This window comes from Onychomys torridus, chromosome 14 (genome assembly GCF_903995425.1).
Source record: "Onychomys torridus chromosome 14, mOncTor1.1, whole genome shotgun sequence".
NCBI lineage: Eukaryota > Metazoa > Chordata > Mammalia > Rodentia > Cricetidae > Onychomys > Onychomys torridus.
The window spans coordinates 18865570-18890608 of record NC_050456.1 but is presented as its reverse complement, the minus strand read 5'-3'; the positions used below and the strand labels follow the sequence as shown (position 1 = coordinate 18890608).

Here is a 25039-nt window from a genome sequence, read left to right as displayed (position 1 = left end):
TACTTAAAAATACAGGAAACACTATTTTAAAATATTTATTTTGTCACAAATTATTTCTAAAGCATCTGATAGGTGTTGCGACTAAGCTAATTGCTGTAGAATATGATATTCTAGATATGATAAAAATTATCAAAAATGTGTGATTCAGTCATGGCAATACAAATTAAGTGAAATTGTGAACAAATAATTAACACACAGCAAGATTATTTTAAGTAAAGATGTAAACATGATATTGTTGGTTTACATTGGTAAGGATCTCTTGTTATGCATAAAGGTTTATGTTGTGATAGAATTATCTATACTTTTCAGAGATGTGGATATTATAGGTCTAAGCTATATGTTCAGCAATAAAACAAAAAAAAATTGCCTACTGCTCAAAGAATATGGTCACTAACAGCACTTCCACTGACATCACCCACATGCATCTTTGAAGTGTATGCTCCATTTTCTCAAGATACATGTAATTTTCTCACAATAGTATTTTTTTTTTCAAATATATGGCTTGCTGTAATGGATGCAGGGTCTTATATACTGGAAATTAAACTCTATAAAAGATTTAGATGACTGCCCAAATGAGACTACACCAATGCCCATGCCAAAGTAGAAAAGCTCATGAGGTCTCAACCCTATATAGAGAATCACAGGCAACTGAGGAAAACTGGGAGCAGGAGAGGTGGTCTTCCCCAGGGAAGAGCACATCAATAGGTTCCCAAATGCCAAGTGGTCAGCTCTGAAAACATACATAGACATTATACAGACCAAGTAGGTTATATTTAAGGATATATATGCATATACATTTATGCATATAGTAACAGTTAACAGAAAAGGGAGCCATCAATAGGCCAGTAGTATTGGGTTTTATCCGAGGTCTCTGGGCTATCTAGTGTCTGGTTCTTGTTTACCCAATTAGTGTCTGGTATGAGTTCTATGTTGGGGAGTAGATCTTAAATCAAATCAGACATTAGCTGTTTACTCCCATAAGCTTTGTGCCACTATTGCCCTAGCATATCTTGGCAATGGTCAAAGGTTTTGTGTCCAAGTTGGTGTTTATGTTTCTCTTTTGGTAGCCTACAGAGTATCTTCATGTACAAAAGACATTGGTTGTAGACATAGGAAGGTTCTATGTAGGCACCAGCTCTACTTCTCCATGTTCAATGAGTTCCATGGATATTGTCTTCAACAATGGAACTTGCTGTCAATTTGTGGAGAGCAACTAAATGTCTTGGCAACAATCTGGTTTATTTGGAGATTTCCATGAGACCCTTTTGGCCAACAACTCAATTAGATATAACTCAGTCTCTGTATTGAAAGCTTTATTTGGTGACAAGAGATGGCCAGGTGGGTATCCCTCTCTCCCATTATTTGAGACTTCATTAGGATCATCTTGATATATTTTAGGAAGTTTTCATTGCATTATGTTTCTATAGCCTCCCTCAAATTCTGCTCAACTATCTCAGCATTCTTTTTCTCAACCCCATCTCTCCTCCTTTCCCCTACTTATCCTTCCATTTCCATCCTCGCCCCTGCCTTGAGTCCATTCATAAAATCTATTCTATTTTCCCCTCCCATGGGAATGATGTTTCTCCCCTAGTCATTTCCTCTATACCTAACCTCTCAGGGTCTACCAATTGTAGTCTAACTATCATTTAATGACTAATACACACATATAAACAATTATATATCTTATTTATTTTTCTGTTTCTGAGTTACCTCAGTCAAGGTTATTTTTCTAATTTCATCCATGTGCCAAAAAATTTCATGATGTCATTTTTTGACAGCTGAGTAATACTCCACTGTATAAATGTACCACATTTTCTTTGTCCATTCTTCTGTTGAGAGACATCTATGTCATTTCCAATGTCTAGCCATTATAAATAGAGGAGTGTTTCTTACTGCTTGCTCCTCATGGCTTGCTTAGCTTGTTTAGCTTGCTTACTTATACAATCCAGGGCTCCTAGTCCAGAACTTGCACCACTCATAGAGGCCTGGGTCATCCCTCATCAAGCATTAATTAAGAAAATACCCTGCAGGCCTGTTTTTAGTCCAATCTTATGGAGGCATTTTCTCAATTCAGTTTTCTCCTCTCAGATGACTGTTGCTAGTCAAGTTGACAATTAACTAGCAAGCATGACTGGTACAGGGATATATGTATAACAGTGATCAAACCTATTATTCACAACCTACAAACCTGAAATAAGCCATTGAATATCAGGGTAAATCAACAATGAGAAGGAAAACCCCAAAACTCCTTCAACTGTGGGCTAAAAAAAAAAGGCTATGTACTTTCTTGTATTGTGAAAGGGAAGAACCAGGGCACAGTTATAATCAGATCAAAGCAAAACTGAAATCCAAAACCGTAAATAGGTCTGATGTCTTGGACTCATTCATGATCTCCTGAGCTCCAAAGGGCTTGGGCAACTCCCTCTCTCTGGTTTTGTCAGCCACAGCATACACATTTTATCTTGTAGGCTCAGGCCAGCTCCAGTCCATGCTTGTTGCTGTTCTTATTGGTCATTCCACACTTCCAGCCACCCCAATATGCCAGAGTTTCCACTACATCTAAGGCTATACCTTTAGCAATGGCCTCCTGGAGTCACTTCAGGGATCTGAATGGTGTCAAATCCAAGCTGCTTTCTTTGAACCCCTTCACACCTTGAAAATCAGTACCACATAGGAGATTTTATGCTTAAACTGAAGCCCTGGCTACTTCTGGGCCACAGCTTCTGGGTAATGTCTCTGAAGATATACGTCCCATAAGATTTTTGCCTCATTTATGCTGGTAAGTATTTTATTATATAGAGGATGAATAGATTTATATTATACTCCTTAATTCTGTTCAGATGTCTCATGTCAAAGTTGAAATGGATTTCTGATTGCTCTTACTCAATTCTACATACAGTGCTTTTTATAAGCTGATGAAGTTGATTTCTCTTAGTCACCAATGTACTTTACCTTGTCTGTTTTTAAGGAAGGAAGATTTGGTTTGGCTTACAGCTCAAGGTTACTGTCTATTCTGGCATCAAGAGCTTGAGACATCTAATAACAATACATGCTTAGTGAGGAATGATTCTATAGTTAGCAATGAATGCTTATACCCAGATCTTCTCTCTCCTTCTATACATTAAAAAATTCATAAAAGTGGACTATATTTATATTATGTCACCCTTCCTTTCTTCTCTCCAACTTCTTCCATATTCTCCTTATTCAAAAATTAATGGCTCCTTTTTATTGTTGTTATATATATATGAATTGATATATAAATACAACCTGCTGAGTCCATTTAGTATTTATGTATATGTTTTAGGGGTGAAAATTTTATATTGGATAACTAATTAGGGAGCTCATCTTTGGGAAAAACTAATTCTACTTCTGCTAGCAGTCATTAATTATCTGTAGCTTTTTATCAAGGGTGCTACTTTGTGAGAGTTCTCCCATCCATGTTGGCATGTCAATTAGCTTCCTTCCAAAAAATTCATAGGCTGGCAGTTGTGGTGATATTTTATCTGTATACTGCTGTGGGACATTCTGTATGCTGTGAATATGTGTTGCTCTGACTTGTGGATAAATAAAATTCTGATTGGCCAGTAGCCAGGCAGGAAGTGTAGGCAGGACAAGCAGAGAGGAGAATTCTAAGAAGAGGAAGGCTGAGTCAGGAGTTGCCAGCCAGACACAGAGGAAGTAACATGACAATGCAAAACTGAGAAAAGGTACCAAGCCATGTGGCTAAACATGGATAATAATTATGGGTTAATTTAATTGTAAGAGCTAGTCAGTAATAAGCCTGAGCTAATGGCTGACCAGTTATAAATAATATTAAACCTCTGTATGTTTATTTGGTTCTCAGTAGCTGCAGTGCTGGGTGGGAGAGATTCGTCCAATTGCAAGCCGGTGGGTGGGGGAGGGGCACACAGGAAATCTTCCAACTACAGTGTACCCCAATAAAGCTAGCCACTATAGTAAACATAGAAGTCAGGTAATGGTAGCACATGCCTTTAATCCTGGCATTCAGGAAGCAGAGATCCATCCTGACCTCTGTGAGTTCAAGGCCACACTGGGAACAGAGCCATTTGTGGTTACACATTCCTTTCATTCCAGTACTAGCCATGGAGGTCTTGAGGTCTGTAGAGACAGACAGGAAGATATATAGCTGGAAGGAGAGAGAAAGTAAGACGGCAGGACAGAAAGGCATGGGTAGACAGGAAGTAGGTCACTTTGGAGACTGAGGAGTCGGTGAGGTGAGGTTGGCTGTGGCATGTCCTATTTCTCTCATCTCTCAGTTTTTACCCCAATATCTGGCTCTGGGGTTTTTATTAATAAGACCATTTAGCAATTTGTCTTACAGGCAGTTCCAAGCAGCCAGCTAGCATGTGAGCAATCTGCCTCCAGGATACACCACCACCAATGACCAGCAACCACTGGATTCTGTTCCCCCAAGACTCATGCTTCTGCCCAGCCCCACTAACCTCATGATCTTCTCCGTGGCCAGCTCTTCCCTGGAACTCCAGCAGACTCCATAAGCACAGGTACAACACATACCAGTTGGAAGAACAGACTCCACATTAGTCAGAAGAGCAGGAGAATATCCTGGATCTAGGCACCCAAACTGTGATGATACTGTGTCTCCCAATATATTGTGCACCCTAATAAACTTATCTGGGATCAGAGAACAGAACAGCTACTAGATAGACATAGAGCCCAGAAAAATTGTGGCACACACACACCTTTAATCCTGTCACTGGGCAGGCAGAGAACCATCTGGATCTCTGTGACTTTAAGGCCACACTGGAAACAGAGTCAGACATGATGGCACACACCTTTAATCCAAGGACTTGAAATCTCATGTCCTGCTTGGGAAAGACACATGTCTTTAATCCCAGGAAGTGATGGCAGGAAGCAGAAAGGTATATAAGGCACGAGGACCAGGAACTAGAAGCTTTTATGCTTTTAGCAGCAGTTCAGCTGAGATCCATTCAAATAAGGACTTGGAGACTTCCAGTTTGAGGAAACAGGATTGGCTGAGAAGTTGGTGAGGTGAGGTTAGATGTGGTTGTTCTGTCTCTCTGATCATCCAACATTCACCCCAATATCTCATTCTATGTTTTTTATTATTATTAATGTGACTTTAAAGATTAATGTTATACCCAAACCCACATAAACCTCAGCTGAGACAACCCTACTGGACCTGAAGACCTGCCAATCATCAGAAATCTTGGTCACTCAAGACAGAAGACTATAAAGGAAACAAATAATAAAGGAACAAAACACCCATCCAATGAAGACAACCCAAGAATCAACAACCATACTTATAATCATCCTAAACCTAGACATACAAACAAGAATATAAGAACATATTGAACATCAGAAAGGGCAATATGGCACCACAGAACACAGTAATCCTATATCAGCAAGATCTGAACCTTCTAACACAGCTGAAGCACAAGAAAATGAGCCTTAAAAACTTTATAAAAATGATAAAGGCTCTTAAAGAAAAAATGAAAAATTCCCTTAAAGATACTGAGGAAAAGACAAACAAAAATGGGAAGAAATCAATAAACCCCTTAAAGAAAGTCAATGAAAAACAGTCAAACAGGTGAAGGAAACAGCTCAAGACATGAAAATAGCAATATAAGAGATAAAGAAGACACAGACTGAGGGAATTCTGGAAATGAAAATCTGGGTAAACAAACAGGAACTGCAGATGCAAGCATCATCAACAGATTGCAAGTGGTGGAAGAGAAAATCTCTGGTGTTGAAGATACAACAGAGGAAATAGATTCATCAGTCAAAGAAAACATTAAAACCAACAAAGTCATAACACATAATATCCAGGAAATCTGGGATACTATAAAAAGACCAGGAGTCCAATTGTCGAGAAAGAGGAGGGACTGAAAGAATGTGAATTGTTGAGCCCAAGATCAGAAAAACACAGGGACAAATAGCCAAACAAAAGGAAACACATGAATTATGAACCAAAGGCTGTGGAGCCCCAGTTGGATCAGGCCCTCTGGATAAGTGAGACAATTGAATAACTTGAACTGTTTGGAAGGCACCCAGGCTGTGGGACCAGGACCTGTTCTAGTGCATGAGCTGGCTGTTTGGAACCTTGGGCTTACACAGAGACACTTTGCTCAGCCTGGAAGGAGGGGACTGGACCTGCCTGTACTGAATCCACCAGGTTTAAATGAATCCCCAGGGGAGTCTTGACCCTGGAGGAGATGGGAATGGAGGGGAGGGGCTGGGAGGAAGGTGGGGGTGGGGGCGGGAAGGGGGAGGACAGGGGAACCCATGGCTGATGTGTAAAATTAAAACACAAATATAATAAATTTTAAAAAAGAGATAAAAGACCAAATCTAAGAATAGGGATTGAAGAATTTCAGCTCAAAGGCACAGAAAACATATTCAACAAAATCATAGAAGAAAACTTTTCCAACCTAAACAAAGACATGCCCATGAAGGTACAAGAAGCATATCGAATACCAAATAGACTGGACCAAAAAAAAAAGTCGCCTTGCCACATAATAATCAAAACACTAAACATACAGAATAAAGAAAGACCATTAAGAGCTGCAAAAGAAAAAGGCTAAGTAACATTTAAAGAGAGACATGTCAGATTATGTCCAACTTCTCCATAGAGATCCTAAAAGCCAGAAAGTCCTGAACAGACATTTTACAGATACTAAGAGACTACAGAGGCCAGCAAACTTTCAATCACCAGAGATGGATAAAACAACATATTTAATAACAAACCAGATTTTATCAATACCTATTCACAAAACCAGCCCTACAGAAAGAAGTATAGAAAGAAAATTCCAACCCAAGGAAGTTAACTGTCCTCACAAAAACACAGGCAGTGTATCATCTCACACTGGCAAAACCAAAGAAGGGAAACACACACACACACACACACACACACACACACACACACACACTACCATCACAACCACCCAAACCAAAAAATTGCAGTAACTTAATCACTGGTCATTAATATCAATGGACTCAATTGGCAAAAAAAAAAAAAAAAAAAAAAAAGGACTTAGGCTAACAGAATGGAAAGAAAAATAAGATCCATCCTTCTGCTGCATACAAGAAACACACCTCAACTTTAAAGACAGGCATTACCTCTGAGTAAAATGTTGGGAAAAAGTTTTCCAATAAAATGGACATAAGAGGCCAATTGATGTAGCTATCCTAATATCTAACAAAATAGACTTCAAACTAAAATTAATCAAAAGATATGGAGAAGGACATTTCATATTCATTAAAGGAAAAATCCATCAAGATGAAGTCTCAATTCTGATCATCTATGCCCCAAAGGCAAAGGCACATACATTTGTAAAAGAAACATTACTAAAGCTTAAATCACACATCAAGCCCCACACATTAACAACGGTAGACCTCAAGACCCCACTCTCACCAATGGACAGATCTGCCAGACAGAAACTTAAGAGAGAAACAAGGGAACTAACAGATGTTATGACTCAAATGGACTTAATTTACATCTACAGGACATTTTTCCTCCAAACAAAAGTATATGCCTTTTTCTCAGCACCTCATGGAACCTTCTCTAAAGTTGACCACATACTTGGCAACAAAGAAAATCTCAACAGATAGAAAAAAAATTGGAATAACTTCTATATCTTATCGGATCAACATGGGTTAAAGTTAGAGTTCAAAAACAACAAAAAATACAGAAAACCTTCAAACTCATGGAGACTGAACAACTTTCAACTGGATTACCACTGGGTCAAGGAAGAAATAAAGAAATAAAGTAAAGACTTCCTAGAATTCAATGGAAATGAATACACCACATACTCAAATTTATGGGACACTATGAAAGCAATGCTGAGGAAGGTTCATAGCATTAAGTGCCCACATGAGGAATTTGGAGAAATCTCACACTAGCAACTTAACAGCACACCTGAAAACTATAGAACAAAAAGGAGTAAACTCACCCAGGAGGAGTAGCTGCCAGGAAATAATGAAATTGAGGGCTGAAATCAATAAAATAGAAACAAAGAGAACAATACAAAGAACCAACGAAATAAAGAAGGGAGATATAACAAGAGACACTGATGAAATCCAGAGAATCATTAGGTCATACTTCAAAAACCTGTACTCCACAAAATTGGAAAATATCAAACAAATGCCAATTTTTAGGGATAGGTAGCACATACCAAAGTTAAATCAAACCCAGACAAACTTTAAATAGACATAACCTCTAACAGTCATTGAAAGTCTCCCAACCCAAAAAAGCCTAGGGCCATATAGTTTCAGCATTCTACCGGAAATTCAAAGAAGAACTAATATCAATACTTCTCAAATTGTTTCACATAATAGAAAAAGAAGGAACATTGCCAATGTCTTTTTGTGAGGCTACTGTTACCTTGATACCCAAACCATGCAAAGGTGCAACAAAGAAAGAGAATTACAGAACAATCTCCCTCATGAATATTGATGCCAAAATACTCAATAAAATACTGGCAAACCAAATCCAAGAACACATAAAAAAAAAAAAAAATCATCCACCATGACCATGTAGGCTTCATCTCAGAGATGCAGGGATGGTTCAATATCTAAAAATCTGTCCATGTAATACACATATAAACAAACTGAAAGGAAAAATAAAAACACATGATCATCATATTAGATGCTGAAAAGGCCTTTGACAAAATTCAAAACTCCTTCATGATAAATGTCTTGCAAAGATCAGGGATGCAAGGAATATACCTAAACATTACAAATGTTTACAGCAAGCTGACAGACAACATCAAATTAAATGGAGAGAAACTCAAAGGATTCCACAAAAATCAGGACTAAGACAAGGCTCTTCACTCTTTCCATATCTATTCAGTATAGTACTCGATGTTCTAGCTAGAGTAATATGACAACAAATGGAGATCAAATTGGAAAGGAAGAAGTCAAACTTTCAATATTTTCAGATAATATGATAGTATACATAAATGAATCCAAAAATTCTACCAGGGAACTATTACAGCTTATAAGCATCTTTCAGTGGTGTGGCTGGATATAAGATTAACATATATATATATATATATAGTGGGGTAACTCTAACTAAATAAGTGAAAGACCTATATGTCAAGAACTTTAAGTCTTTGAAAAAATAATTCAGAGAAGATATCAGAAAATAGAAAGATCTCATATATTCATGGATCAGTAGGATTAGCATAGTAAAAATGACCTTCTTACCAAAAGCAATCTACAGATTCAATGCAATCCCCATTAAAAACCTCAATACAATTCTTCACAGACCTTGAAATAACAATACTCAACTTGATATGGAAAAACAAAAAACCCAGGATAGCTAAAACAACCCTGTACTATAAAGGAACTTCTAAAGGTATTATCATCATTCCTGACTTCAATCTTTACTATAGAGTTATAGTAATAATAATATATTGGGTCAATGGAATCAAATCAAAGATCTTGACATAAGTTCACACACCTATGATCACCTGGTTTTTGAAAAAGAACAGAAAGATAGCATCTTCAGCACATGGTGCTGACAACTGGATGTAGGCAGGTAGAAGATTACAAATAGATCCATATCTATCACCATGCACAAAACTCATGTCCAAGTGGATCAAAGACCTCAACATAAATCCAGTTACTTTGAACCTGATAGAAGAGAAAGTGGGAAGTAGCCTTGAAAGCAATGGAACAGGAGATAACTTCCTGAATATAACACCAGTAGCACAGACACTGAGAGCAACAACTAATAAATGGGGCCTCCTTAAACTGAGAAGATTCTGTAAGGCAAAGGACACAGTAAATAAGATAAAACAATAGCCTACAGAATGGGAAAAGATCTTCACCAACCCCACATCTGACAGAGGACTGATCTCCAAAATATATAGAGAACTCAAGAAACTAGACATTCAATACCAAATAATTCAATTAAAAATGGGGTACAAAAGAAAATTCTCAAATGGTTGAGATACACTTAAGGAATTATTCAACATCCTTAGCCATCAGGGTAATCAAATGAAAACAGCTCTGAGATACCATCTTACACTTACCAGAGGAGTTAAGACAAACACTACTAACGACAGCTTATACTGGAGAGGATTTGGAGTAAGAGCACCACTACTGGTGGTACTGCAATCTTGTTCAGCCACTTTGGAAATTGATATGGCGGTTTCTCAGAAAACTGGAAATCAATCTAACTTAAGACCCAGCTATACCAATCTTGGGCATATACCCAAAGGGCACTCCATACTACCACAAGAACTCTTGCTTAACTATCTTCATAGCATTGTTATTCATAATAGCCAGAACCTAGAAAAAACCTAGATGACCCTCAACTGAAGAACTGATATAGAAAATGCCATACATTTACACAATGGTGTAAAAAAACAATATCATGAAAGTTAGCAGGCAAATAGATGAAACTATAAAAAATTATCCTGTGTGATGTAACCCAGACCCAGAATGACAAACGTGGTATATACTCACTCATAAGTGGATGTTAGGTGTAAAGGAAAGTCTAACCAGAGTACAATCTGTAGACCCAGAGAAGCTAGGAAACAAGGAGGACCCTAAGAGGGACACAAGGATCTTCTTGGGAAGGGGAAACAGATCTTTGTGAGTAAAATGGGGATGAGGAGGGAAGCAATGGAAGGGAGAGGATGGGGATGAGAATGTAAGGGAACAGGATGATCAAGTTGGGGGAGAGACAAAGTGGGATAGCAATAAAAAGATCTTGATAGAGGGAGCCATTATGGGGTAAGGAAGAAACCAGGTGCTAGTGACATTCCCAGGAATTCACAAAGATAACCACAGATTAGACTACTAACAATGGTGGAGGGGGTACCTAAGCTGACCTACCCCAATAATCAGATTGGTGAAACCCTAATTGTCATCATAGAGCCTTCATCCAGTAACTGATGGAAGCAGCTGCAGAGTTCCACAATCAAGCTCCAGGTCAAGTTTAGGAGTCCTATTGAAGAGAGGGAAGAGGGATTGTACTGGCTGGGAGGGTGAAGGTTATGATTGAAGAACCCACAGAGACAGCTGACCTGGGCACCTGGGAGCTCATGGACTCTGGATCAACACCTAGGGAGCTTCTATGAGATTGACCTAGGCCCTTTGTATGTGTGTGACAGTGTGTACCTTGGTCTGTTTGTGGAGCCCCTAGCAGTGGAACCAAAACTTGTCCCTGATGCTTGAGCTGGCTTTTGGGAACCTTTTACCAATGCTGGGTTGCTTTGCTCAGCCTTGATGCAGGGAGAGGAGCTTGCTCCTGCCTCAACTTGATGTCCTATGCTTTGTTCATGCCTATGGAAGGCCTGCCCCTTTCAAAACATGGATGGAGGAAGAGTGGATGGGGTGGAGGATAGAGGGGAGTCAGGGTGAGGCGATGAAAGGGGAGGAGGAAGAGGAAACTGTGATCAGGATATAAAATAAATGAAAATTTTAAATTAACTAAAAAATTCATAAGCCAAAACTTCATTTTCTTTTTCAGAATTCCCATTTTAAAAGCTCCCACCAAACAGCTCACTCCAACCTGAGCTCCAAAATTGTCCCCAAAACAACATCATCAGGTCTGCCCCAACAATACCCATGACTGTGGTACCAATACCTGTCCTATTTTGGCTTCTGTTGTTGTGATCAAAACACTGGTGAAAAGCAACTTGTGGAGGACAGGGTTTATTTCTTGTAGCTTCAAGTCATCATGAAGGGAAGACGGGGCAGCAGTGGAAGCAGAGACGGGAACAGGAAAGGAATGCTGCTCACTGGCTTGTCCTCCATGGCTTACTCAACCCCCTTTCTTAAACAGCCCACTACCATCTGCCACAGTGTGGCATCTGTGGTAGTGTCCCCCTACAGCATTCACTCATCAAGAAAATACCTCCACAGATTCGCCTGTCATCCAGTGTGATGAAGGCTTTGTCTCAATTAACATTCTGCCTTGGCACACGACTCTAGAGTGTGTTGGGCAGACAAAAAAACTAAACAGCACACTGAACCTTTAATATGTTATACCACCTAAGTTCTGTAAGCACACTCTGTCATGTTCAGATAAGATCACTTAATGATAAATGATTTAGAATGTATCTTAGTGACACATGGAATGTGTGTATACATGTGTATACATGCATTTTCAAACCTACTAACTCCTAACATCAAGCTAAAATGTGCTTACTGTGTAATACACAACCTATCTTCTTTCTGCATGCTGACTTTCATTCAAATGCCATAGATGTGGATACATTGCACTATTCTTTTAGGTGAATTTTCATTAATGTCTCAAGAATTGAATGAAATCAGTGACTCCAGGTGACCAAGTTGTGTTTGATGCTTGTTGGTAGCTCCTAAATTCAAATTTATAGTAGTTGAAAGAATATAGCATATGGGTTTATACACAACCTATATCAAGCTTTCTTTGTGTTCTGTTTTGGCTATCTAAGCACAAACCTTTAGCCTTAGCTCTCATTTAGTTTTTATCACAGCTAGACTTTTATGTAGACACCAGGCAAATGTTTGTTTACTGCAGGATAAATTTGGTTTCTCTTAAACATTTAAAAAAACATGCAGAATTCTGTGTTTTGTAATGTTAAGTTTGTGTCTTTAGATGGGGGCTCTACATTGCAGAGGGGCCACACCCCACTCCAATGGGGAAGAATTGGAGCTCTGTCTGATAATAAAATTATCCTCTCTGGCACAGGCCTCACATAGTTCTGGCAGGACTGTAGTGATACATTAGTCATTTCAGAGAGAAGATACAGGTCCATGCCAGTCTCTTCTTTGGGGTGCCATCTGCACCATTTTGTCAGGAAATTCGAAGCTAAACTATATCTTTTGGTGAATATTTCTTCTATTTTTAAATCATTGTTGGAAGTGAGTTATGTGACAGCTCTTTGAGTATCACAAAGGTATACATCTTGGTTGCTTCTGGGTACTCTTTATTATCTGCAGTGTTCTCATAATTATGCTACTGAGAATTGACATTTCCTTTTACTTAAATTGCCCATATTTTTTTTTTCTCTTGAGATTGATAGAAAATCAGAGGAAATGATGAGTTCTACTTTGTTGCTTTATTAGTAATGAAGCAACTGACTTGGTTTTCATTGTTTTGGTTCTCTCATCTGGAAATATTATAATAAAGACACATACAGTATTCCAAATGGTGATTATTTCTGTTAAGACTGGCAGTTAAAGTTATTCTAATTTTAATGATTGGTGATAGCATAAGGAGGTAGGTCTTTCAATGTTTGCTGACTAGAAAAATTGTCTAGGCTAATCATATGAATTCAACATACCTTGTACATTCTGGAGGGAAGGGTTACTTCTGTGTTCACACTGTGAATAGAGAAAGCATTCAGCATTCAATAGATATTTGTTTGGCTGAACCAAAAACAAAACAAAACAAAACAAAACAAAACAAAACAAAACAAAACAAAACAAAACAGCATCGTACCTGCTGTAATCATTTTAAAGAAACTTTTGGGATAGTTGTGGGGTTATCAGACAGACATCAGTGTAAAATATAACTAAGAAAATGGTTTCCCACATTCCTGTTTTGGGAAAATAAGAAAAAAAAACTTGCCTAAATATTAGTTTGAGAAGTTTTGTCATTTTGCTAAGAATCATATCAAAAAATGTTCTTCAGAACCTTGAATATTAGGTAAGTAATTGTTACATGAATATAGTTTCTAGAGAGGAATATATAAATCATTCAGAGCCTATGAAACATTTTACTGTTCTTACTTCATTTAAGCCTCAAGACCCATTTTTTTGATGCTCTGCTTTAAGAGGGTAACTTTGAGATACCTATTATTCATGTTACAAGCCTCTGAGTTTATCTGTAGCTCATTAGTATTATAAAAGCTTGTTTTTTTTAATTGCCCAAATTTCCTAGAAAGAGGCTAGATATTTCACAAGGGATTAAGAGGAATATAGCTGTGACTACCTGTATAAGACCTTCACGCACATACATACAAGACCAGGACTACATAGTTAGTTCTAGGCAAACATAATGAGACCCTGTCTCAAAACAACAAAAATGATGTGGGAAAATGCTGAGAAAGAACAAAGAAGACAGCAGGGGATAAGAGAGAATTATGAATATGATCACAATGCATTCTATACATGTCTGTAATTTTCAAAGACACCATCTAATTTCAAAGAGTAGAACCTTGAGAAATGGTAATACTCTCACTAAGCATTCAGCTTCTTTGATGTTTTATGTGAGACTCTTTTTATCTTATATTGAAAATTTCTCTTAAAGAAAAGTCCACTGAAGTGTTTTGAATGAAAATGTCAGACTTGCAGTGGCACACGCCTTTAATCCCAGCACTTGGGAGGCAGAGGCAGGTGGATCTCTGTGAGTTCGAGGCCAGCCTGTGCTACAGCGTGAGATCCAGGAAAGGTGCAAAGCTACACAGAGAAACCCTGTCTCAAAAAACAAAAACAAAAACAAAAGAAAGAAAGAAAATAAGAAAATGTCCCCCATAGACTTGTAGAGAGTGGCATTATTGGAGTTGTGAACTTGTTGGAATAGGTGTGGCCTCATTGAAGGACCTAGACAAATATTTTTATATAATTGTGTAAGTAAGAAAATGAAGTTTCCCTGTGAGAAAATTTGTGCAATTTCAAGTATTTGTCTTCTTAGACATCTATGACATCCAATGATTTAATCATTATTTAGACTCTTGAGCTAGATATTCACCTTGGTATATCACATGAGTCTTGATGTTTAAATTGGCTTCAGGAAGAAAAAAACATAGAGGAGGCAGCATATTAGGCAAAGTGAGTCAGATACAGAAAGAAAACTATTGTATGTTCTCTCTCATACAAGTAATTTTTAAAAGTTGACCTGAAAGTGAAGTTCTGATTACTAAGGCTTGGGATGGGCAAGGGTAGAATCGATGCATGTATGTATAAAAATGTCACACTGACCTTCACTTGAATGTACAAGGAATATGTGTTATTAATTACTGAGGAATGAGAGATAGGAGAGGAAGGCGGAGCAATTAGAAGTACAAACAGCCTTTGAAGAGCATAATTTGATATTTTTGCAAACTCTTTTTCCAAGAGAGAAAAGTTAAGATAAGGAAAAATAGAAAAATGGGAAGAAAGATGTCTCATCAGTGAAGAGCACGTGGGGCTCTTCCAAAGAACCTAGGTTTGATTCCAAGCACCCCACATAATGTCTCACAACTCTCTGTAACTCCAGGCCCAGGGAATCTGATGGCCTTTTCTGGCAGCCATGGACACTGAATGTGTTTGGTGAACAGATAATCAAGCAGGCAAATGCTCATGGTAATAAAATAAAAATAAATAGTATCTCAAAGTAGAAAAGTAGAAATTAGGGTATAAATTTTTAAATGAATGAAAAAGAAGAACTACTTAATGCAATTTGTGCTTATCCTTTGTAAGTGATGCTCTAATGTTTTGGGGATATTATTATTCAAGTCACTCATAAAACTCTGAAGAGTTAATGTTTAAGTTTGACTTAAAACTAAATTACTAGGGTTTTAATTCAACATAAAGATTTTAATTGGTTACTTATCACTGGAGAACAATTTTAAGGAAAATGGTTTGAGAAAGTTAAAAAGACAAGTTTTTTTCTGATAAAATGTTTGCACAACATGCTCCAGCACCACAAAACAAAACAAGGCAATAATAAACGTTATACTTTTTAAATATCCTTGTGATGAAGAAGATAAGCCAAACTAATTTAAATAACAATAACAAATAGCAAACTTCTATGGATAAATATTTGAAGTTATACATGTTGCCACTCTTAAATAAATCATAATGAAATTTGTCATAATTTGAAAATTCCTTCATTCACTCTAAACATTTCATAAAACTTATCTGTGGTTTCTTAAGATTGACGCTAGTAGTTTTGAAATGTAATGTTTCCTGCGTGTTGTTTGGTGGTTATTCTGTAATATGTTCAAACACAGAAGAAATTTCAAAATTCTACACCAACATGAACAAAATCAAAATAATATTTGAAACTAAAGTTTTAGTAGAGTATTTAATGAAGAAAATGTCTTATGAAAATGCAAATTGCATGTTTTATAATTCTTTTATGAACTTGAGAGCTAGGATACCCACAGAGTAGGAAGATTCAAATGAACACCCACACTGACCTCTGTTGTAAAACAGAACAACCAGCTCACTGCACAGAGGAAAGACGTGAAGTGCTCATGTTAAGTGGCACTTAGATTTATTAAGCAAAGCGAGCACTTAGACTGAAATCAGATATCTGACAAAGGTAAATTACTTTGTTGTCACGTTCATGAGCTGCCTTATGGTGCCACTCATCTCAATGAAATGATGGACCTAGAAATGCTAATTAGATGTTATAGCCTGAGCAATATTGAAGAGCCTTTTTAATTTGTACTTCCACCATGTTCTTTGAAATGTCCTCACATATTTACAAGAATGACAGTGATGGAATGTTGGTTTTCTTTTTTGTTTACTTGATTTTTTTTTTGTTTCTTTGGTTTTTTTTTAACATAGATTCAAAGATTTTATTGAACTATGTAAAAGTTTAATGGCAACATCCATTGTGTGTGTGGTGATGGATTTGCTGAAAACAAATTTATCCGAGTAAAACAAGTACTTTGGCGATATTTATCTCTATTGTCCCGTTTTCACTCTCTCCTCCCTCATAGTATAGTTGCCTTCACTATGCAGACAGTCTCACTGTTACTGTGTCCTGCATCAAAGTGAGTTTATACATTTCTATATAATCTGGGATCCACAAATGACGAAGAACATGAAATATTTGCCATTCAGAGTTTATTTCCCTAAATATAGTAACTACCAGTTCATCCAATTCCCGGAATAAAAACATGATTTCACTCTTCCTTGTAAATGAATGATACTCCATTTTGTATGTCTACCACAGGCTTTGTCCATTCCAATATTGAGAAGTAGTGGTATAGCTGATAATATGATAGCTCTATGCTTAGTTCAGGGTGGGGAGTGGGGGTGGGGAAGCTTCAGTACTCTCAAAACTAAATACCTAAAACCAAGTAATCCAAATAGCATTTGGTTTATTCAATGAAACTGAGAGTTCTCAAAAGATAAAATACAAATTGTAGTGATGCTATTTCCAAAAGTCAGCCTGCTATAAAAATTCCTTTGAAATCTTGTATAGTTAACATATAAACAAAAGTCTAAATTAAACATCCCAGGAATCTACATTGTATGTATACATGTTGCTTTAATTGAAGATATCATACAGAATTTTCTTAACTTGGCCAAAATAATTCCTATCTATGTTATTCTGTTAGAAACTTGGCTAGTTCCCCAAATTGCCAGTATTATCATCCTTCTACATAACTAATATTCTTCATTTTAAAATTAATTTCCAGAGCTCTCTTGTAGTGGTTAGCTGTTCCAACTTTGATCTGGAAGTACTGCCCCCATTGAGGCTTTGGTAATTGTCACACCAACAAGGCTAGGCTGAGACAGGAGCCCTGAAGACCCCAGATCTGGATGTGCTGGCTCTCTTGGTTCCAGGATCCTGGATTCTGGATGTAGACTGAGCAGAGTTCTCCAGAGAATACTGCTGGGCTATGTTACACCTTTCCCTGTAACCTATCCCTTTACTTGTAAGTTACCCCACAAAACAAACCTCCCTTTTAACTCTGTGGAGTTGCCTTAATACTACAACCAATACTCTCTTAAGACAGATAACATGCATTTTTTTCATCATTTTAATATGCAAATCAGTTTATCAATTCTTTTATGTGAATCTTGAGAAAGAACTCTTAGGAAGTAGGTGTATAGCAAATACAAGTGAATCCAGAGATGTAATAAAAAATAGTTTAGCTGGGAGAAATTAAATGTTCTTTAACAATAATAGAATAACATAAACCTTGGTCTATAAGGTCCTTCCATTTGGATTATGTGATTGTATGCATTTAGCATCATTATTAAGAGAACAACAACAGAGTATGTTGATAACATCTTGTGTTACTGTCACTATATAACTTCAACACAAAATATTGATAATTTTTCTTTCATTGTGGGAAGGTGAGAAAATTTTCAAAATCTTGATCAATGTTTCAGAGTAAAAGGGGGGAAAGTGTTTATGTGTAATTTTCCTTTTTATTAGTTTGGGTTGAATTTATATAGGCAGTTTATAACTAACTAAAATAACTGTAAATAACTAAGATAATAGTCTATTCATAAATAACTAAAAACTAAGTATGAGACAGGAAGAGAAAGACAGGGGAGAGAAAGAGGCATTGCCACCATCCCTGATGTGGTCCCTCAGCATGGCTGGACGGTGTCTTCATCATCGGGCCACTGGTGACTTCTTCAATGGAAAGTATTATTAATCTCAAAAAAACTTTCAGTTTATAGACAAATATTCAAAATTACAACATTTACCTTGACTTTCAGAGCTTTTTGGAAGCTTGTTTATGCTCATTTTCCTAGGGTTTTTAGAAACTCTTAGAATACTTGTGCTCTGGTTTATTTTTTTTCTACCTGTTGAAACTCATCATAGTAATGGCTCTGGTGATTTCTTGTTTGACACATTCAGATGATGCTTCCCAGTACATACATTCCACATACTATTGTTATTTTCCCCTTGTTTTCTATCAACTCTATAACTGTCTTGATTGTAGTTTCTCTTAGTTTTATTTATTTATTTTTGTTACCTACATGACTAACATCAGCTTCCTAAAGGGGGCCCTCTGCCTTCAGATTTCCATTATCTACAACTTCCTAATTTCATTGTCTTCGTTTTGTCATTTTCTATACACCCCTAAATGATCATACCTATTGGGTTGATTATTCTAGGCAATCTAGGCAACTGATCTTATGAGGGTCAGTGTCTTTGAGTATGTATCTAAGAACCCAGATGCAATAGAGAATAACAACACCCTGTGTCTGTATCCATGACTAATATATAAAGATGTACCCTAATCCATCATCTTTTCTTACTGTCTTCTGGGCATTGTAAGTAAGGGCACACATGGAAGATGATATAAAACAAATAAAAAAAGGGCCCCGATACTATATTTCTCTGGTATACATAGCACCATAGGAATGATTGAGTAGCCATTTGCTAATTGTTTGGGTCTACTAAGTAGGTCATAGGAAGTTCATGTGCTTTAGTGACTTCCTAGTATTACCAAAGAATAATGATAAAGGAGACAGGAACAGATGCTGTTACAGGTCAGGCCAAGAAAACACAAGGATTTGAAACCCTTTATTTCTGACCACCACCGTGCTTCTCCAAATGTTAAATTTAATGTTGGTCAGTGCTACAAAGACATCATATTTTACAAGGGAATCTGACTAAATCATCTCAGTTGGAACCTTCTTTAGAGTATACCTGTCGAAAAATTAGTTTGAAAGATTTTGTCAGTATGTGAATGACATCTCTGTTTAAAGGGTTTAGTGAGATGTGGTCACTCAGTGATCTTCAGTGATCCTCAAGTTACTCTAGAGCTGTGGATCAGTACAACGAAGTTTCTTGGTACCCTGTGTTTTTACCAGTATACAGTTAATTTAAGAAAGAAACTAATAGGATATGAAAATATATACTTCTCCCTGGGTCTTGGAAATAATGGAATAGTAGCAGCATTTTTATTTTGAAGTACCAAAATGAAATAGACAACTTTCTCAGAACGTCATACCTTTCTCTGCCTGAACTTTTACTAATGGGCACCACCCATGAACTGTGTCTTCAGTGACTCTGCTCTCTCTCCATCTCTCTGTACCTGTGACTACCTGAACTAGGAACGAGAAGAAAAAAAATCTACCCCACCAGACAAAGACTGACTTGGAAAAGTTAAAAAAAGCAGTATTACATACTGTGAGATCTGATCGCCTTCCTGCACATTGCTCAGGTCCTGTGAGATGCTTGAGTATTCACTTCAATTAGTCTTTAAGGTAATAGTGTAATCTTTGAGGAAAAGCTATGTTTGACTTGAATTGTAGTACTTTGTCATGGAGTATAAATTTATATTTGTTGCCTACTATGCCTTCTTTGTTCCATATTTCAAAAACTTCCCTTTTCTGTTCCTCAGTGTCATTCTACTCATTTGCTTGCTTTGTAAGCTACTATATTTTTACACACACCCTGTGCAATGCTGATAATCTAGAAGATATCAGTGACTTGCCAGGTCTTGGCTAATGACTACTCTTCTTTGGCACATTTCAGTATAACAGCAGGGAATCTATTAGACCATTCTCTCTCAAGTTCCATTTATTTTCAAATATAAAACTTTCAAAAATACAAGCATGTTTCCCAAATAATTTAGGTCTATAATAAGTATTGTAAACACACATATATTGCACAATGAGAAAAGGGTGATGTTGCATATGCTGGAGCCTCAAGTCTAGTCCCGGAGTGATTGCACCCCCCACCTTTACGCTAATTGTGGTTTAAACATTATTATATTTTCTCAGCTAATTATTTCCATATATTCTCTATCCTCTTTAAACTGGATTTTGATTAAGCCCACTAGATTTATCAGATGAGAATGCAGGATACAAATTATATTTAAATATCAAATTAACATTGATCTTGCAGTATTTAGGGTACTTTGATACTGAAAAAAATCATTGTTTGTGTGACATTAAAATATAACTGGACATCCTGTATTAGGTCTATAAACCTAGTTGTGATGGTTTTAAGTAGGATAATTTAACTCATTTATGTGACTTGTAATTGAACAAAATGCTTTGATATATATATTTTGATACATGATAACTTTATACATTCATCCTGGTACCAAATAAGAACACAGGAAGTGATCTATTCTTCCTAGGAGATCTATGGTAGACTCTTTCTGATTACCTTTAAGAATCAGCTTTCTGCTCATGCAAGACTAATTTTGAAGTGGTGCATCTAAATGGCCAAGATCTTTCATATGTATTTGAAGTTAAAGTTCTGAAAAAGTGATTTCAGGTCATCTCAACATTGAAATTCAGAAACGCTTGAGTGACAAAAGCCAACAGAGAGCCTCTGGACAAATCATCAGATCTCATGTGCTCAGCCTCCAAATCTTCAAACTGTGATACACTTACTTACTACATGCTAATATTTCTTTGCAGGGCCCATGAGTGTCAGAATCATTCACATTCACAGAGTTCTTTGAATATGAAAACCCAGTATCTTGCTACGCATGGTAAGCACCATATAATTATGCATGTATTGAAATAATTTAAAAGAACATATGTTTTCATGAGAATTATCTTAATTTGACAAAATGCTTTGCTTTAAAATCACAGTCATAGGAATGGTTATTTGAGAATAATATAAACTTTTTTATATTTAGCCTGTTGGCAATTTTTCTTCATAAAACTCCCACTGTTCTTTTTCATAAATAGTCAAATGTTTTCCTTTCAAATGGTGTCTACCATTAAGATTGCTTTTTAAAGCTTGCATTAAGATGGAGGGATGGGAAGTCACTCTAATTTTCAGTTCATGTTACTTCTTGAGTACTGTCACTACTCTATAAAGCTATGGAAAGTGAACATTAGCCCTTTAAAGGAGTCACATTTCAAGGATCAGGTGGGAAAGACAGAAGTGTTGGATGCACCTCACTGCACTGCTGTTCATCCCCAACACTTTGCACAATGTGAGAATGTTTAATAATTCCAGCCCAACCTACAGATAAGAATCTCTGGTGTCACATCACAACTGACAGTGCTGGTGTGAGATTTGCAGTAAAACAATATTCCAGCTGTAGCTTTCATTTACAGAAATAAAACAGCAGAAGTGGAGGGAAAAGGCCAGGGTAAGATAAACACTTTCATCTGGCAACAGTACTGACATTAAATTATACTAGCTACATGAAAGCGAGGAGAGAAAAAAAAAAAATCCAACCTCAGGGTGGAAAACTAATATGGACTGCATCATTTGCAAGCTATTCTTCCATCCATATTTTACGCTAGCTAGCTCATGTTTAGTTACCCAGGGAGACCACCAAATATAAATAGGCTCTTTTTTTAAATAAAGTCTATGGTAACTGTTGGACAGGCAGTCTTATTTTTCTCCCATTAATCACTAGAAACTTCACACGACGTGACAGTCTCAGGGGATACTTCTGGCTGGGAAAAAAGATCCTCCCTCCTCAGTTCTAATCAGTCCATCCCATCTGTAATGGCTTTAGAAAATTGTTAATGACATAAAGTGACAGTCGAAGGGCTTTTTGGTCTGTCAGTATAGGGTTACTATGAGCTCCACAGCAGACTACTCCAGGCAGGCCTCAAAGCTGCTGGAAAATGATCTGGATTATGAAGGAATAAATTTGATATGTTAGCAATCACAAGCAGGAACTGAGAAGAAAGGCTTCCTTAATACAGTTCTTTGAGGCTATAATGGGAAATGCGAAGATAAATCTGGCTCAGAGACAAACCCACACAAGACTGCTGCAAGCACACAGAATATAGATCTCGGGTAGAAGATGTGTAAAACATACAATGGCCTGAATAAGGAGCTAAGTATATAAGTGCAAACAAACCCATTTTTATAGTTAGCATGGCATTTTGAATGGAGTTTGAAGCCTAAATGATGCTATCCTACTTGTAGTTGAAGATGGGAAATGTAACAGTAAGTACCATGCTTTTATATAGAGAAGCTAATAAAATGCTGTAGCTGATTGTGAGTGTAAAGCAAATTAAAGCTAAAATTGGATTTCTTCATAAAAATTAAACTACCTTTGCTTCCTCTCATCTAAAATATTGCTTTCTCCCATTTCCATTACCTTGTTTTGGACTTAGGAAACCCAGAACAGTGATGCGAAAATGGCTGCAATGGAAGCTTCCGTTAGCTATAGCAACGTGACATCACACAGTATAATGTTATTCCCTATGTTGTATAAAGTTCTATACAGGATGGATGAATAAATGCATATCTGGAATTTGAATCTGCTAAAAATAGACCATAATAGAAATGGAAATGTAGATTTGAGTTTTTTTCTTTTCAGATTTTATTCTAACGCATTAAAACATTTTCTTTTATGTCCTTTTTTTTTCAATTTTGACAATATTCACCTCATTAGGGTGTCATAGAAAGTGACAATGTAAACAGTTTCCCACACATCTCCTTCAGGTTGTGCTAAGGGCTATAAAAGTACTGCATTCTGACAATTTTGTGATCTTGGAAGATTAGGTAAAAGATTTTTTTACCTAGTTATAGATAAAGTTTTTACTCAGTGATAAAGAGCATCTAGAGGATATTTTCATCCAATCCTACCACATTCAAAAAGACATGTGAATGAAAAAATTTTTGCATATAGAAAAAAGGAAGTGTTTAGAAGAGAGGATATTTCTCATCAGTCACAAATAGTTTGAGAAGGGCTCTATCTTAAACATTCCATTTTCCCTGGATCATTTCTAAAGGAAATTTCTGTCTATATGTTTCTAGAATTAGACGCAATTTCCTTTAGATGGACATCATTTGGTAGGAATAGGCAACTAGCAAATCAGCCGTACCTCTTCTGCAGCTGTGCATTACAAACAAGAATGGAATGAAAAAAGCATAAAGATAACTTCTCAAGGAACACTTCCCCATGATCTCAATGGGTGGAATTCGGCTGACTGCATTTCTTTTATTAAATGTTGCACTTTCTGTCTAATAATTATAGTTAGGACATGGAAATCAGACAGCTGCTGAAGGAGGTTCACCACTTGCGTCTGCAGTGATCATAGACTTTAGATGCCCACGCTAATTCCTTCAGCCTACTAGGAAGCCATCTCATAAATATCTATTTCAGAGTTCTAAAATGGTTAAATGACACCACGATAACCTGATTTAAAGAAAATGTTACAAGAGGGCTTTAAATGGTATTCTGGTGGCCTAGAAGAGTTAATGTAGTTTTCTTAAGTGCCCAATTCAGTTTTAGTTTGTAATGTACAGAGCAGGGAATGTGTCTCAATAACTCACTGATAGTTTCATCTAATATCAGCACATTAAGGGGAGATAAGATTTTTGAAGGAATCTAGCCTAGTGTAGCTAGCCATCCCATGTAATTCACCTTGGCTAAAGTAAGGAAGATGGAGGACATTTATTTTATTTTATGACACAAAGTGTTGCTCAGTTCTTGAACTGAAAACAAAGCCAATTAATATTATTAAGGGAATAAGAAAGAAAGTTGAAGCCTTTGCAAATTAAACAACTTTTGAAGAAATATTGAAATGATTCTCTGTTTAAAACATATTACAAGTGGGCACGAAAGTAGTAAGTAGTAATGCACGTGAGAAGAAAGGTTCAAATGGGAAAAGGATGAGGGAAAATTCATTATATTAATATGTTACTCTGTCAAACAGAAAAAAAAGCACTTCAAAACAAGCGAAGAGAGATTATTTACAGGGCCTATATTGCTTTCTTCTGAAATATATTTGATATTTATGCATAACACTTTCTGGAAACAAAGAATACTGACTTCTTATAGCAGGTGTGCATCACCAGTAGAATATTGAACTTTGTCTAGTATTTGATAACAGAACCATATAATACGCCCTAAGAGCAGGGAGCAGATAGAAACTTACTCTTTTTTTTACATTACCTGAAACATGTATTTCTTATGTTTTGTTTACTATAAAAATTGTCAGAGCTTAATTATTTTAAATGCAGTTTAATATTACAGTATCAAATTACACGATCACTTTGAACATAAGAAGTGGCATGAAAACATAAAAATGAAGTGATGATAAATAGAAAAGAAACAGTTTTGGATCCAAGGTAGAAAATATCTCTTTCATTTATAAAGTGTTTGGCTGGATGAATAAATCAATTAATAGATGCACAGTAGTGTAAAAACAACAACACAGGTTAGCTACCAGCCCATCAGTCATCTTAAAGTTATTGCACATTTATACACATGTATAGTTCTTAAGGCCAGAAAAAGCTCAACAGAAGCACATTAGATTTATATAAGATAAAAGGAAACACCTCAAATTGCCAAGGGAAGGGAAGATCATGAAAGCCAGTATAATTTAACTTAGAAGAAAATGGTCACACCTCTGGATTCTTAGCTCTTATGGGCAGTAGTTGGATTACCTTGAAGAAACCATTACACCATTCTTTGTG

The 25039-nt window shown here is 36.7% G+C and overlaps 1 long non-coding RNA gene across 1 annotated transcript in view; it reads left to right on the top strand.

The window, feature by feature from the left end:
* The window catches only part of LOC118595190, a 30899-nt gene that overhangs the window by 1422 nt on the left and 4438 nt on the right, over nt 1–25039 (top strand). Inside the window, exon 2 of the long non-coding RNA XR_004946483.1 lies at nt 21058–21131. This is a non-coding gene — a long non-coding RNA (uncharacterized LOC118595190). The remainder of the gene's footprint in view (nt 1–21057; nt 21132–25039) is intronic.